This window comes from Balaenoptera acutorostrata, chromosome 9 (assembly GCF_949987535.1).
Source record: "Balaenoptera acutorostrata chromosome 9, mBalAcu1.1, whole genome shotgun sequence".
In the NCBI taxonomy this organism is placed as follows: Eukaryota; Metazoa; Chordata; class Mammalia; order Artiodactyla; family Balaenopteridae; genus Balaenoptera; species Balaenoptera acutorostrata.
The window spans coordinates 16,569,047-16,585,192 of record NC_080072.1 but is presented as its reverse complement, the minus strand read 5'-3'; positions in this window follow the sequence as shown (position 1 = coordinate 16,585,192).

Genomic DNA, 16,146 nt, shown 5'->3' with positions numbered 1-16,146 from the left:
GCCTATTTCCATAGCATTCTTTTTCTCATGACATTTCCTGGACCCCTATTGTGTGGCAGGCCCTCACTTAGCATATGTAATCCTTAGAGCAACACTGGGGTAGTTAAGGTCATCCCCACTTTACAGATGGGAAAACTGAGGTTCCAGAGAAGTGAAGTGGCCACCCTGAGGCCACCTAACTAGTAAGTGGCTGGGACACGATTTTATTCCAGATTTGGCTGAGTTCAGGATGGTCCTCTTCTTACTCTATCACCATAGCTGTGGCTTTTTTAAAAAAGACTTTTTTGAAATTTACCCTGGGCTCTGAGTATGGCAGATAGGGGACTGGGAGGCTGAGACGAGAAAGAAAGCGTAGTGGGGTGCTGGAAAATGTTCCCTAACTCCAAGAGCTGCCAGGCACCCTGCCACAATGCTCAGGCCCATGTAACCCTGTGAGTGGTAGCAGGCCAGGAAGGAGGGAGCATGTGCTGGTGGGGTGGAGAGACAACCACAGCCTCCATCTTGCTCCCCTGTGTCCACAGCTGACAAGTCCCAGCCCTCCTTCATCCCCCACCCACCAGCCCCTCCCCTCTGCTTAGCTGCTGGACCGCAGCCATCTTCCAGCACCAGGCACGGGGCACAGTGCCCTGTTCCTCCTGGCTGAACTGTTTACAAACGGGGAATTCAGGGACGGTCCAGGCTGACTCCTCCTCCCAGGGTGATTACACTCCCAGGCTGGGGGCTTAGCCGTAGGCCTTCAAAGTTTGCCAGAGCCCTGTTCCCACCAAGGCTGTCTCCTCCAGGCTGGCAGCAGGCCTCACCTAGCTGCCCTGGCCGATCAGAGTCTAGCTTCAAGGAGCCTTCGCGTGGCCCAGGAGCACCGGCAGGTGTGTCTGCAGGAGCAGGAAGGGTACAGAGATACCAGGCTAGGAGCCCTGAGGGTCTTCTCGCCGATGGCGGGGATTTCATACCCCACAACTACACGTGGCTCTCTTCCCCTGGCTCAACTTGGGTGCCGGGAAGATCCCTGCACTAGGGGCCCCCACTGGCTGAGAAACCTTTGACAAGTCACTCTGTCTCTCTGGTCCTCCATCTATTCATCTTTAAACTGGACAGACAGCGCTCAGAGCCACATACGCACAGAAGCTAAAACCAACGTTTAGCGAGTGCTCAGAACTTAACGCACAGTATCTTAGTTATTTTTCCAAACAACCCTAAGACCGAAAAATTCTTAGCATCCTCCCCATTTACGGGTGAGAAAACTGAGGAGGCTTGGCGAGGTTAAGTAGCTTGCCCAGAGTCACACAGCTGGCAAATGGGTGGCCACAGGGCATTTGAACTGAGCCACCCCAATTTCCAGCACAGGGGCTCGGCCTCATGGCCGCTGGCCTCCCTTCTGGGGGAGGTACCATTTGCAAATGCGTGGACACCCTGCCAGATTCATCAGCTGCTGGGCAGGTGGCCCTCCCACACTTACTTGCCTGGTGCTCTGGACTGTTGCTGACCCTGTACTCCCTGAGCGCCCTGAATTCCTCTGTTGTGCTAGCGCGCTCAGAAACGAGTCTGCTTCGCCTGAAACAATCTCCCTCTGGTCTCCTGTGGAGCCCTGCTCCTCCTTCAGGTCAGCCTTCAGGGAGCTTCCCTGACCACACCCCCTAATGACATTGGTGGCCTTGCTCTGCTCGCCCACGGCCCTCTCCTCCCAAGGCAAGAGAGCACGGCCTCCTGGCTGCCCACACGTGGGCCACGGGTTCAAATCCAGACCCTGCCCTCCCGAGCTGTGTGACCCTCAGTGAGTGGGTTAACCTTCTGTTTCTTCCTCTGAAAAATGAGCTTAATAATAGTCCCACCTCAAAGGGTTGCTGGAAGGACTGAGTTAGCACATGTGCAGGCATCAGAACTGCTGCCCAACAAGGAGCAGACTCTCAGCGCCGGATACGGGCACTGTTTCCCCATTGGAGCTCTGGTGACAGTAAATTGTAACTGCTGGTTAAAGTTTGTATCTTCTGTTGAACTCTAAGTTCTTGGAGGGCAGGGGGTTTCTGGCTTGTTCTTTGCCGTGCCCCCAGCTTGGAACACAATGCCTGGCACAGACAGGCATTTGATGCATATTTGTTGAATGAATGAATATAATGTAATTTCCATGCCAGAATGAAATAGGGTGATGCAGAAAAGAACTCAGGCAACGATCCTTTGAGCAGTGCCCCATACTTGCCTAATTTAACGATCACCTGAGTCTCTTCTTAGCGATGGAAATTTCCAGGCCCCACGGTTGGGGCAGAAGGTACAGAGCTAGGGAGAGGAGAGAGAGGAGGGAGGAGAGGTGAGTGAGGACCAAGTGATTGAGGATTTGGGCAGGTGTCAGAGGAGGGAGCCATGATCCCATTTGTACCTTGAAGAATAACTCTGGTTGCTGTGTGGAAAGCAGGTTGGAAGGGCTTGAGTAGGGGCAGGGAGACCAGTAGTCCAAATAAGAGGTGTCGGCAGCCTGGACCATTTGGAGCAGGGGAGATGGAGGAGGGTGACCAGCCATCCTGGTCTGCCTGGGACTGAGGGATTCTCCGGGATGTGGGATTGTCAATGCTAAAACCTGGAAAGTCCCAGGCAAACGGGATGCATTGGTCACTCCGGGATGGGTGAGTCCCCAGAGCAAGGGGGCCGATTGGGATTAGAGAGGTTCAGAGAAGGTTCCCAGGTTCCAGCTTGGGCAACTGAATATGACGAAGGGACATTTACAAGCTTGGGAACCTGGAGGAGGGGCATGACTGGGAACAGATAAGGGGTCATGATGAACCGGAACTTGGGCAGAAAACAGGTTTTCGACATGCCATGTTGAGGGTGTAAATGGGTCAGGTGGCTAGAGAGGAGGAGAGAGATTTTGTCAAAAGGACTTCTTTAGAGGGAGATCTGGGGGTGCTTGAATTTCCAGCCCCTGTGAAGCGGGGAGAGGTGGGACTACTCACCCATCCTTCTGGCATGGTGAGAGGCTTCCCAGGGGACCATACGAAGATGGTCACGTGTGTCTCCAGTAGGTTGGCACATAGTGGCCCAGACGTAGTTGGCTCCCACCAGGGAAATCTAAAAGGGCCAGAAAAGGGCTGCTACCTGCTAGGGATGAGCAGAATGGCCCAGGACCCCAGAGCTTGTCCAGGACACATGTGTGTTTTCTGTGGTCCACACACGGGCCTGGTCTGCCGAGGTGTTTTACAAGACACGGAACATCACCACCATCATCATCATCATCACCATTATGTGGTCTAGTAAATTCGAGAAACAATAAACAGAGAGTCTGCGTGGCCCTGGAGAGCCTGAGGTTGACTGGGGAGCAGTCATATGGAGAAGGCACATGCCCACGTCGTGAGAGGTGGAAACAGGGCCTGAGGACCCCCAGAGTCAGTCCTACCCTCTGCAGGGCCCCATGAGCAGAATCCAGCTCAGAAAGGGACCAGTGAAATAAAACCTTTCCTTCCCTCGACTTCTGCCTCTTCCTCTCTAGGCTCTGGCAGCCTCTGAAACTCAAAAACAAGATGAGGGAAGAGGGCAGAGGAGCAAGGGCCCATGCAGGGGTGAAGGAGGGTCTAACGCCCCTCTCCAGCTCGCAGACAGCGGGGGACAGCAAGGGCAGGAGTATTAAATCTGAACCAAGTTCAAAGGTGTGACTCTTACCTGGGACCAGATGCTTTGAATTGCTCGCTTGGCTTCATGTTTGCAACTTAAAGTGACCTAAGAATTTTTGTCCCCTAACGGAAGACAGAAAACTAGAGGAACTGCCTGAGTTTTCATCCAGGCATGGGGGAAGAACTTGCTCCCATGAAGAGATTGTAAAGAGACATCAGGAGACAAGAGTAAAGCTGCTTCCCACATCTGCCCCATGAGTCCAGCTTGTCCCAAGTGCTCACTGGCTTCTGTCCTCATGGGTATGAATTTGTCTCCCCTCCCAGAATGCGAGCTGCTTGTGGGCAGCCCTTTGTCGGATTCACCTCCGTTCCTCTGGCACCTGGCCACCCTTGGATGTTAACTTCCTCCCTGCCTTCCACCTGACCCTGAGCACTCAGAAAGGATGGCATCTGGCACCTGTGAGAGGCTAGCCCAAGGCTTCATAAAAGTAGACAGAGATTCAGCCCATCCCTGCCGCCATCTTCAAGTGTCAGTCACATAAATCAGACAGCCCATCACACAGTGCAGAGAATGAAATGGTCAGGCCATCAGATAGTAGAGCATCGATCAGGGGATGTCTGGCTGCCAGCCTTGCCAGACAGACAGACCATCACTCCACACTCAATCCCATGTGGCCACTCCCTTCCGGAGTCCCCTCCCAAGACTCTGGGAATTCTCCTTTCCCGGAGACCCCCTGCCCAGGAGGCCTGGTCCTGGGTGCTGGTGGCAGGGTCCCCATTCCCGATCACCAGCTTGGCAGCCTCTTGGCCGCTGGCCCCACTGCTGCCCCTCCTCCCACCTCCCTCCCAAGGTGGGAGCTTCAGGTCTGCCAAAGCATTACTGAGAGGGCGGTGACGTCACCCTCCCGAGTCCCACCCCACCCCAGCCAGCTTACCCTTCACCCTTGGCTGCCCCTGAGAATATAACACATCCTGGGTGGGTGGGGGAGGGAGCTGTCCCCTGGGTCCTCAGCCCTGGGCTCAGCGTGCTCAGGCCGCCTTGTCTCCCCTCTGAGCTGGAGGTTTCTCTGTCTGGCTGGAGCAGTCATGGTCCTGAAGGCAGAGCCATCAGATACAAATACACACTCAGGCTCCTACACTCACCAGCTGGGCGGCCCTGGACAAGTAACTTTATCTCCTTAAGCCTCATCTCTAAAACGAAGATAGTCATCAGACTTGCCTCGCAGGAAGATTGTGAGGCTTAAATAAGGCCATGTCCATCAGGGTCCTGCCCGGGGGAAGGGGAACTTTGGGCCGTCTTGGTTGCCAGTGGGATGTTTATTCCTAAGTCCTCAAGGTCCATTTCAAAGTTAAATGTCTGGTCCTTTGCTGTCATGGCCATCTGGGGGACAAGGACCTCCCACCCATGCTTTCAACACCCACCTCCTGGCACCACAGCAGCTGTCCCCAGTGTGAGGCACGGCCACGTGTGCAAATTCCCGGCACCGGACCCGCTCTGGTTGCAGGAGCTCCTGCTCCTCAATGGGAGCCAAGGCTACAATACCAGCACTGGCTCTTCATCCTTCCCATCAAGGGGATTGTGACTCCCGAGCAAATACCTGGATGGAGGTTTTATTCAGGAATGACCTTGAAACACAGTGAGGCTCTTAATCCCCACCCCCTGCCACCTGGGACCCAGAATTCGAATGCAGAGGGCGGCTGGCTTGGCAGGGAGAGGGGAGAGCCTCCCCGTCCCTCCCGCTGGGAGATCGCTCTCCCACGTCGCATCCTCTGGCTGCCCCTGGAGTTCTCCAGGGAAGAGATCCCCCAGGTTGCCCCAGCAGGTGCCAACCAGCCAGCACCTCTCAGCTGTGTCCCCCAGGATGCTAGTCCTGCAAGGTGCTTCATCAGATACACACCCACACATGCCACCGCCACCACCACCACCAGTAAAATAATGGTAGTGAGGGTATGTGGTTGAGTAAATTCGGCAAGCAAGGCAAAAAACCTTCCCCACCTCCCCCCATCTACCCAACCTCACCTTAGCTTTTCATGGTGAACACTTTAAGTTTCTGTTATAAAAATAACACATGGTTACAGTAAAAAGCTCACACGATGGAGACAGATATAAACTGAAGATAAAGTTCCTCCGTTCACTCAGGGTTCAGCTCATGTCCCCTCTTCGGATGCCTTCCCTGGCCGCCCTAATTAGATAGTCCCCCACCCCACGTTATGCTCTGCTGTCCTCACCCAGCTTCGTTTTCCTTCATAGCACAAAACACCACCTGACACTGTGCTATGGATCGTTTAGCATATAGGTTTGTCGTCTGTACTTCGCTAGACTGGCAGCTTCACGAGGGCAAGGTTTTCTGTCTGCTTTGCTCTTCTTCGCTGTGTCCGCAGTGTCTAGTACAGAGCCAGGCATACAGTAGATGCTCAGTTAATATTTTTGAGTGATAAATGAATGAACGAATGAGCTCTGGTATTAAAAAACAGCACAACATTGTAAATCACCTATACTTCAGTAAAAAAAATGGCTTTACCTTTTTTCCCTCTCCTTTGGTATTTGTCAAACTCCTCTGACATCCATAACACTCATCTTGTAGAAGGGGTGACTTTCAGAGTATACTTTGGGAACTAGTGCACACTCAAATCACACATCTAGCTCCCCTTTCCCCATGCTAACGTCTGGAGCCTTGGCTTTCCTAGTGGGAAGGTGACACACAGGCAGTTGTGATTATGTACGTTACCAGCTGGCATTCTGATTTATACATCATCCTTTGGGAGGTGGTAGGTGTGAATCAGCGTCCAAGAACCTGATCAACTCTGGATCATTGAGAAGTTTGGATTGAGGGTTTAATTGTGGTTATTACCAAAGAACATGTCACCTAATGGCAGCCAGTATAGGTGACCTTCAGGCTGACTCAAGTAATTGCCCTTTGAGCTTTTCTGTCTGGATGCTGCCACTGGTTTTGTCCTCCCTTGCACTTAGAGGCAGCTGGAGCACAGTGGCTGAGTGCATGGATCTGGAGCCAGAGTCCCTGGGCTAAAATCTCCGTTTCCACACTGCTAGCTGTGCAATGGTCGACACATTAATTAACTTCCCTACACCTCAGTTTTCTTTTCTGTAAAAGGGGATAATAATAGTACCTATATACAGGGTTGTTAAGAATATTAAGTGAGTTTATATATGTAAAATGCTTGGGCTCTTCAAGTCATATGAAGAGTGAGCTACTCTGACATTCCCTCCTAAATACATCAACTAAAACAAGCCAGATAAAATATTATAAAACAAAAACTAGCAGAGGCCAAAAATGATTTTCGATTCAGGAAATCTGGGATGTAAATCAATATCAATGCCAGCTTTCGCCTGCTGGACACTAGTGAAATAAATCAAGAAGAACAATGTAAATGGGAAGCGATCTCCTGTTCATGGATTGGGAGATTTAGTATTGTTGAGATGGCAATACACTGCAAATTAATTTACAAATTCAAGGCAACCTCTTTCAAAATCCCAGCTGGCTATTTCAAAAAAAAAAAAAAAAAAATGCTGAGCTGATCCTAAAATTCATATGGAAATTCAAGAGATCAAGAATAGCTAAAACTTGAAAAAGAACAAAGTGGAGGACTCACATTTCCTGAATTTAAAACCTATTACAAAGCTGTAGTAATCAAGACAGTGTGGTACTGGCATAAGGAGAGACATATAGATCAATGGAACAGAACTGAGAATCCAGGAATAAACTAGTATATTTATGGCAAAGGGTGCCAAGACAATTCCATGGGGAAAGAATAGTCTTTTCAACAAATGGTACGAGGACAACTGGATATCCCTGTACAAAATAATGAAGTTGGACCCTTCTTTACATCACACATGAAAACTAACTTAGAATAGATCATAAACCAAAATGTAAGAGCTAAAACTATAAAACTCTTTGAAGAAAATATAGGTGTAAATATTAGTGACCATGGTGTAAATCTTAGATCCTTCTTGGATACAATACCAAAAGCACAAGCAACAAAAGAAAAAATAGATAAATTAGACTTAATCAAAATTTAAAACTTTCATGTTTCAAAGGGCACCAACAAGCAAATGAAAAGACAAACAGAGAATGGGAGAATATATTTGCAAATCATATATCTGATAAAGAACTAACCAGAATATATAAAGAACTTTTACAACTCAATAGTAAAAAACCAAATAACCCAACAAATAACCCAGGTGAAACATAGGCACAAGAGTTAAATAGACATTTCTCCAAAGAATACATATGAATGGCCAACAAGTGCATGAAAACAGAAGTACATGCTTAATGTAATGTCATCACAGAACTGCAATTCAAAACTACAATGAGATACCACTTTATACCCAGAAGGAAAGCAAATGTCAAGTATTGGTGAGGACTGGGGGAAATTAGAACCCTTATACATTGCTGATGGGAATGTAAAATGGTGTAGTCACTTGGGAAAACAGTTTGGCAATTCCTCAAAATATTAAACATGGAGTTACCATATGAGCCAGCAATTCCACTCCTAGATATATACCCAAAAGAAATGAAAACATACATCCACACAAAAAAATTATACACAAATGTTCATAGCAGCATTATTGGAAACAACTCAGTAAAAAGGTGGAAACAACCCGTACGTCCTCTGGCTGATGAACAGATAAATAAAATGTAGTATATTCATACAATGGAACATTATTTGGCAATAAAAAGGAATGAAGTACTAATACATGCTACAACGTGATAAATTTGAAAGGATTATGCTAAGTGAAAGAAGCCAGTCACAAAAAAAACATGTACTGTATGATTCCATTTATGTGAAACGTCAGAATAGGCAAATCTACAGAAATAGAAAATAGTTTAGTTGTTTCCTAGGGCTGGGGGATTTGGGGGGAAATGTGGAATGACTACAGATGGTTAAGGTTACGGAGTTTCCTACTGGGGTGATGAAAGTGTTCAACAGTTGACTGTGGTGATGTTTACACAACTCTGTGAATATGTTAAAAAATCATTGAATTGTACAATTTAAATGAATGAATTATATGGTATATGAATTGTAGCTCAATGAAGCAGTTTTTTAAAAATGTACTCTAGGCAGAAAAGAAAATATCTCAGAGTTGAAAGGACTGAGATGCAAGAAAGAATGGTGAGTAAAGATGATGGTAAATGTGTGGTTAAATTCTAAACACAATGACTGTATCATACAAAGCAAATAATGTCTAATTGAAGGGAGTCTAATATAACGAGGTAGAACTTAGCTTTGTTATGCTACGTAAGAATGTGAAAATATTAAAGGTAACAATTGATAAAGAAAATAAAACTGTTGAACTAGTGGGGAGGGAATGGAACTCAATATGCATGGAAATCTGGACCTCGTGTTACTACTGGGCATATAAGCAGATCACAGAGCAGCTGGCCCTACGGGCAGAGTGCCATAGAGAAGATAAAGCTCACCTCAGAACAGGTTGACTGGGGCTTCCCTGATGGCGCAGTGGTTAAGACTCTGCCTGCCAGTGCAGGGGACACGGGTTCATGCCCGGGTCTGGGAAGATCCCACATGCCGCGGAGCAACTAAGCCCGTGCACCACAACTACTGAGCCTGTGCACCTAGAGCCCCTGCTCCACAACGTGGGAAGCCACCGCAGTGGGAAGCCCGCGCACCGCAGCAAAGAGTAGCCCCCACTCGCTGCAACTAGAGAAAGCCCACGCTCAGCAATGAAGACCCAATGCAGCCAAATAAATAAAGAAATAAATAAAATAAAGAAATAGGAAAACAAATTAAACAAAAAAACAAAACAAATAAAAACCAGATTGACTTTTCTGGGGGCTGGATCTGGGGGCATTGGCAGATAACATTACTTTTTGTCCCTCCTGTTTGTTTTTCTCCTGTTAATGTGTTCTTCAGTGAGGGCCAAACCTATTTAATTCAAAGTGAAGCATAAAAGAAAAGAAACAGGAAAAGCTGTACAAATAAAAGCACAAAATAAAATGGTGGGAATAAACCCATTAAACAGTAATCACAATCAATACAAATGGACTAAATGTTCTCATTAAAAGACAAAATTTTAGACTCAATTAAAAGTTAAATTCCAGCTCTAAGTTAGTTATTTTTTAATCTTTGAGCCTATGTTTGCTTGTATGCTTCTGCCTTTCTTCTTTTAAATAGTAGCTTTATTAAGGCATAATTCATATACCACACAATTCACCGATTTAAAGTTTGCAATTCAGTGGTTTTTAGTATGTTCACAGGGTTGTGCAACCATCAATTTTAGAACATTTTCATCACCCCTGAAAAATACCCCATGCCCATTAGCAGTCACTCCCCATTTCTCTCAAAATCCCCAGCCCTACATAGCCACTACATTCAACTTTCTGTCTCTATAGATTTCCCTGTTCTGGACATTTCACATAAATGGAATCACACACTATGTGCTGCTTTGTGACTGGCTTCTTTCACTTAGCATAATCTTTCTAAGGTTCACCCAGGTTGTAGCATATCTCAGTACTTTCTTCCTTTTTATTGACAAATAATATCCCATTGTCTGATAGACATTTTACCCAGCCATTCATCAGCCAAAGGACATTTGGGTTGTTTCTACTTTTTGGCTATTATGAATGAAGATGCCTTGAACATTCATGTATAAGCTTTTGTGTAGACATCTGTTTTCTTGGACTGGAATTGCTGGGTCATATGGTAAAACTCTATGTTTGACCTTTTGAGGAACTTACAGATTTTTCCAAAATGGCTGCACCACATTAGCAAAGTGTCAGGGTTCCAATTTCTCCACATCCTCTCCAACACTTATTATTACCCGACTTTTTAATAATAGCCATTAAATTGATAATGCATCACAACCAAGTGTGGTTTTATTACAAAAATGTAAGGTTGGCTTAACATTCAAAAATCAATCAATATAAATCACCCTATTAAGAGACTAAAAAAAGAAAAGCCATTTGATCATCTGAATGGAAGAAATAAAAGCACTTGTCAAATCCAATATCCATTCCTTATAAAAACTCTCAGCAATAGAATAAAATAGAAGGGAACTTCCTCAACATAAAAAAGGGTAACTATAAAACCCTACAACTAACATCATACTTAATGATGAAAGACTGAGTGTTTTTCCCCCAAGATCAGGAAGAAGGCAAGGATGTCCCCTGTCACCACTTCAATTCAACATTGTACTGGAGTTTCTGGCCAGTGCATGTGGCAAGAAAAAGAAATAAAAGGGATTCTGATTTGAAAGGAAGAAGTAAAACTGCCTTTATTTTCAAGTGACATGATGATCTATGCAACTAATCCCCTGGAATAGCAAAAATATTGCAATAACTAATAAGTGAATTGATAAAGGTGATGGGATGTAAGATCAATATACAAAAATTAATTGTATTTCAATATACTGGTCACAATAGGAAAATGAAGCAAAAAATATCACTTATAATCATATCAAAAATATGAAAAACTTAGAGATAAATCTGAGGAAAGATGTGAAAAACCCGTATGCTGAAAACTACCAAACATTGCTGAGAGAGGTTAAAGAAGGCTAAAAAAAATGGAGAGACATACTGTGTTCATGGATTGGAAGGCTCAGTGCTGTTAATATGTCAATTCTCCTCAGATCAATCTACAGATTCAGACACTGACAAACTCATTCTAAAATTCATTTGGCTATGTGAAGGACCTAGAATCAGCTAAAACAATTTTGATAAAGAAGAACAGAGTTGGAAGACTTATACCACCTCACTTCAGGACTTAGTATAAAGCTATAGTAATCAAAACAGTGTGGTACTAGCATCAAAAATAGACAAATAGTTTGATGGAACTAACAGTCTGTAACTAGACTTATGTGTATACGATTAAATGATTTTGGACAAAGGTACAAAGGTAATTCAGTGGAGAAAAGATAGTTTTTGAGAGTTTAGCTAGGCTATTCCATGTATTGAAGCCACGACATCTGTTTTGTTTGGCCAAGTGGCCTGCAGCGGCCTTAAAATAATACCAGCTTCCTCATGCAAGTGCTTGACCTAGATAGAAGCTTGAAGAGTCAGAAGCAAGTATAAGTTCTGATATGACAAAAAGCCCTTGTGATCAAGTCTCCCCCACCTCCCAGGCCTTCCCCTTTTGCACCCCTTAGATGAGACCCCATAGAGTTTACCAAAAACTTGCTCTTTTGGTTTGAATTCACCAATCTGGCTTTAGGATTGGGATTGGCTTGGGAACCCCAAAGCACTCCACCCACGGATCCTAATAAAGGGTTGTTGCCCTAGGTCCTATCACTCTCTCTGTCTGCACTCTGCCTTGACCTCCCCCTGTGGCCCCTTGAGGTATGCCATGTGCTTCCTCTGGACCTGTGAGTAATAAATTTCTCTATTTTGATGTCTTTTGTGGTCTCATGTTGAACTGAGACTCACCATCCCACGCCCTGTGCTCTACTTAACAAGTGTTAATTTAGCAAAGTAATAACAGTAGTCTTGTCAAGACATGGTGCTGAACAATTGGATGTCTGTATTTTAAAAATTAACTTTGATCCATACCTCACGCAATATACAAAAATGAACTCAAGATAAATAATAGGCCTAAATGTAAAATCTAAAGTTATAAAACTTCTGAAAGAAGATGTAAGAGAAGATCTTTGTGACCTTGAGCCATTAAAGAAAAAATGGAGAAACTAGACTTCCTCAAAAATAAGAACTTTCGCTCTTCAAATGACTTTGTTAACAGAATGAAAAGTCAAGTCCAGGATACATAATGAACTTTTAAAAGTCAACAAATAAAAAACAGAAATGAGCAAAAAATTTGAACAGATACTTTGCCAAGGAAGATATACAATACAGATGTCAAATAAGCACATGAAAATGTGCTCCACATCATTAGCCAAACAGGGAAATGCAAATTAAAACCACAACGAGATATCAATATACACTATTATAATGTCTAAAATGAAAAAGACTGACCATGCCAAGTGTCAGTGAGGATATGTTAAGAACTCACACACTGCTGATAGGAATGTAAAATGGTACAACCACTTTGGAAAACAATTTGGCAGTTTGTTGAAAAGTTAAACATATACCAACCATACATCCCAGCCATTCCAGCTCCATCATGTGTTTCATTCAGAGATTTCTACACCAATGTTCATGGCAGCTTTATTTCTAGTCACCAAAATTAGAAACAACCCACATGTCCATTGAAAGGGAAAAGGATAAACAAATTGTGATATATCCGTACAGTGGAATATTCCTGAGTAATAAAAATGAATGAACTATTGATATACATAGCGATTTAGGGAGACCTCAAAATAATTCTAGTGAGTGAAGAAGCCAAACAAAATAGAGTATGTATTGTATGATTCTATTTTACAAAATTCTAGGAAATGAAAACAAATGTATAGTGACATAAAGCAGATCAGTAGTTACCTGGATGGAAGGTCGGGGAGGGGGCAGGAAGGAATTACCAAGGTGCATGAGGAAATTTTGGGGTGATAAGAGATGTGTTCACTATCTTGAAAGTAGTGATGGTTTCACAAGTGTATACCACTGTCAAAACTCATCAGATTTTATGCTTTGTATATGTAAAGTTAATTCATGTCAGTTATAGCTCAATTAAACTGCCAAAATTATCAGAAGATATTATGAACTTTCTTCAAATACATTTTAAAAATTATGTGACATGAATGAATTCTTAGAAAAATAAAACTTTAAAAATTGGAACCAGAAGAAATACAAGGTAAAATAACGTCTCTAAAATTGTGCATATGCCACCCCCCGCCCCCCGCCATCTAAATAGTTCTAGAACCACAGAAGAAATGGAATCTGAAGTTCCAGACTTTCCAAATGGAAAACACCAGGCTCACGCAGCTTTATGGGCAAGTTCTACCAAACAGTCAAGTTTCAGATAATTCTAATCTTACACAAAATATTCCAGAGGTCAGAAAAATGAAGGTAATCCCCAGCTCATTTAAACCTTGATACCAGAGCCAGACACAACACGATGGAAAAGGAAACTACTTCACTTGTGAACATAGAGATAAAGCTCTGGACGAAATGTTAGCAAACTGAATATTCTAATGAATAAAAATGACAACACATCCTGACATGGTCAATTTACCCCAGGAATGCAAAGTTGGTTTGGATTTGGAAAATAGATTAATGTAATTTACCACATCAGACAAGTCAAAGGACAGATGCTATATAATAATCTCAACAGATGCAGAAAAAGTTCAATAAATTTCAATGTCTCCTCATGACAAAAACTCTTAGAAACCTAGAAAGAGAAGAAATATTTCTTTAGCCCAATAAGTAGTATCTACAGAAACCCTAGTGCAAACATCATAAAGCGTGAGGAGTGATTGAAAACATTCCCTTTAAAATCAGACGTAAGACAAAGTTGCCTACCAATGCTGCTTCTGGTCAGTATTGTATTGGAAGTCCCAGGCAGCATGGTAAGACAGATAAGATAAAGTTAAGTTTTTTAAGATTAAAGGATATAAATATTGGAAAGAAAAAATAATAATAACTACTTGCAAAAGATGTGATTTTTTTCATGGGCAACCCAAAAGAATTCATGGCTGTAGTATTAGGCTTAGCAAGAGAACTTAGCAAGGCTGCCGGATACAAAATCAACACAGAAAAGAATCCATCCTGCTTGTATGTCCCAATACTACTGGAAAATGTAAATAATAAAAAACAACAGTGTTTATGAGAGTTGCCACATCTGTAAAATGTGGATGGCAGTGCCTGCCTCGCCATGTTTGTGTGGGGATTACTGAGATAAGTAAGAAGTACTAGCAAGGGCAAAGTTACTAGATTAGTAAATGTCAGTTCCTCTTGCTCGCGTCCAAGGCACTGGATTAAGCATCCTTTGGGCACCACATGGCAGGACTCAGCTCACACTTGGCCTCAAGAGCTGCAGGAAGGCAGACGTGACCTTTACCCAAATAGCTATCATAAACGGCAGAAAATGACCAGTGTCACAAAAGGCAAGGCACCGTGAGGCCAGAGGATGGAGAGAGATGCTTTCTACCTGGAAGCACTTTATCAGGGGCCTTGAAAGTAGACAGAATTTACTCAGAGAAGAGACAGAAGGAGAGGACAGTGTGGCCAATGGCTAGAGGTGGGAACACAGGGAGAGAGACACACAGGGACTGGTGTTGGCTGTAGCAAAGGGTGGCTGGAGAGGAATTCCACGCGCTGGAATGGATACGTTGCTAATGGTGGGACCTGTGTGTCACGTGGATGTCACACGGGTGAAGGGGCACAAGGCAAGGAGACCTGGGTGCAGCCAAGGCCTGTGGTCACTCACCTCCTCCCCCGCTCTTACCTGTGCCCACCGCTGAGCTCAGCAGGGTCCTTTGTTCTCTTCTCTGGGGCGGCTGCCCAGCCCTGGTGGATCCCCCAGAGCTCATGGCCTTCTGGCCTCCGAGGTTTAGAGAGAAGCCTCATATCTGTGGGAGGAAATCTCTGCAAGGTGTTTACTGCAGGGACCCAGGGTGGCCGTGAGCCAGGTCTGAGTGCTGACCGAGGACTCTGGAAGGAAGAGGGAAGGGGGCCTGGATGTTTGAACAGCTGGGGTGGATCAGGCCGCCACCCCCTGTCCCCCTCTCCCCTCCCTGGCTTCCGGCTCAGGCCCCTTCCTACCTGGGGTCTGGCTGCAACTGTCCGCTAATGGAGCTCTGTGGCTAGAGGGTGATCTCTGCCCCCAAAGAGGCAGACTGTTGGCAGAAAGGGTTTTGTTTTTTCCCCAGATTGGGTCTGTAGGTAGGGGGCTCACAAACATACAGGTAGAATTGTTTGTGAGCTTCCACGGCGGACTGGGCTGGAGACCCAACCAAAAGCAAACACACAGATATGTAAATTCATCAGGAGTTCCAGCTAACTTGGGTTAGTGTGAAGGATACCTTCTCAACGAGGATACGGGCGATATGAAGCCTCCTATCTCCCCAGTTCCTTAGAGACACAGGTCTGAGAGGGTTGTGATGGGGCCTGGAGCTGGTAGGGAGCCTCCAGGGAGAACTTCCCCAGCCCCGAACTCCAATCACACCTCCCCAAAAGCCAGCATGAATCCCTCGCATGGCTGCAAAGACAGCCGTTTACCAGCCAGGTCTCCTGAATCTGGCATCCACTTCCTGGCACTTTTCATCTTGCACGTCCTTCATGGAGTGTATCGTCAGGACTGATGATACACTCGTGGATGGTCACTTTGCAGCCACCTGTCAGTGACCATGGGCCCTGAGTTCTCTCCCATGTGACAAAGCCTGGGAGGGGCTGACCCGTGCAGTTCTGTTCAGCCCATGGGCGTTGAATTCCCTGCGGTGAAGAGAGTCACTTTGGGTGAGAGCTCTCACAAGACCTGAGATGGGACTCTTTCCTGGACTCTCCAGGAAATCTCAGAGGTGGTCCAGCAGATCCACTCAGGCCTCCTGGGCAAAGAGCGGTCCTCCTAGGTGGCCCAGAACAAGCAGTAGGGTCACTTAGAAAGTAGTGACACAGAACACCTTGCACCCACCCCCAGCTGGGTTGGCAGACTTGGAAGGAATACAAGTTTAAGCTCAGATCCCAAGCAC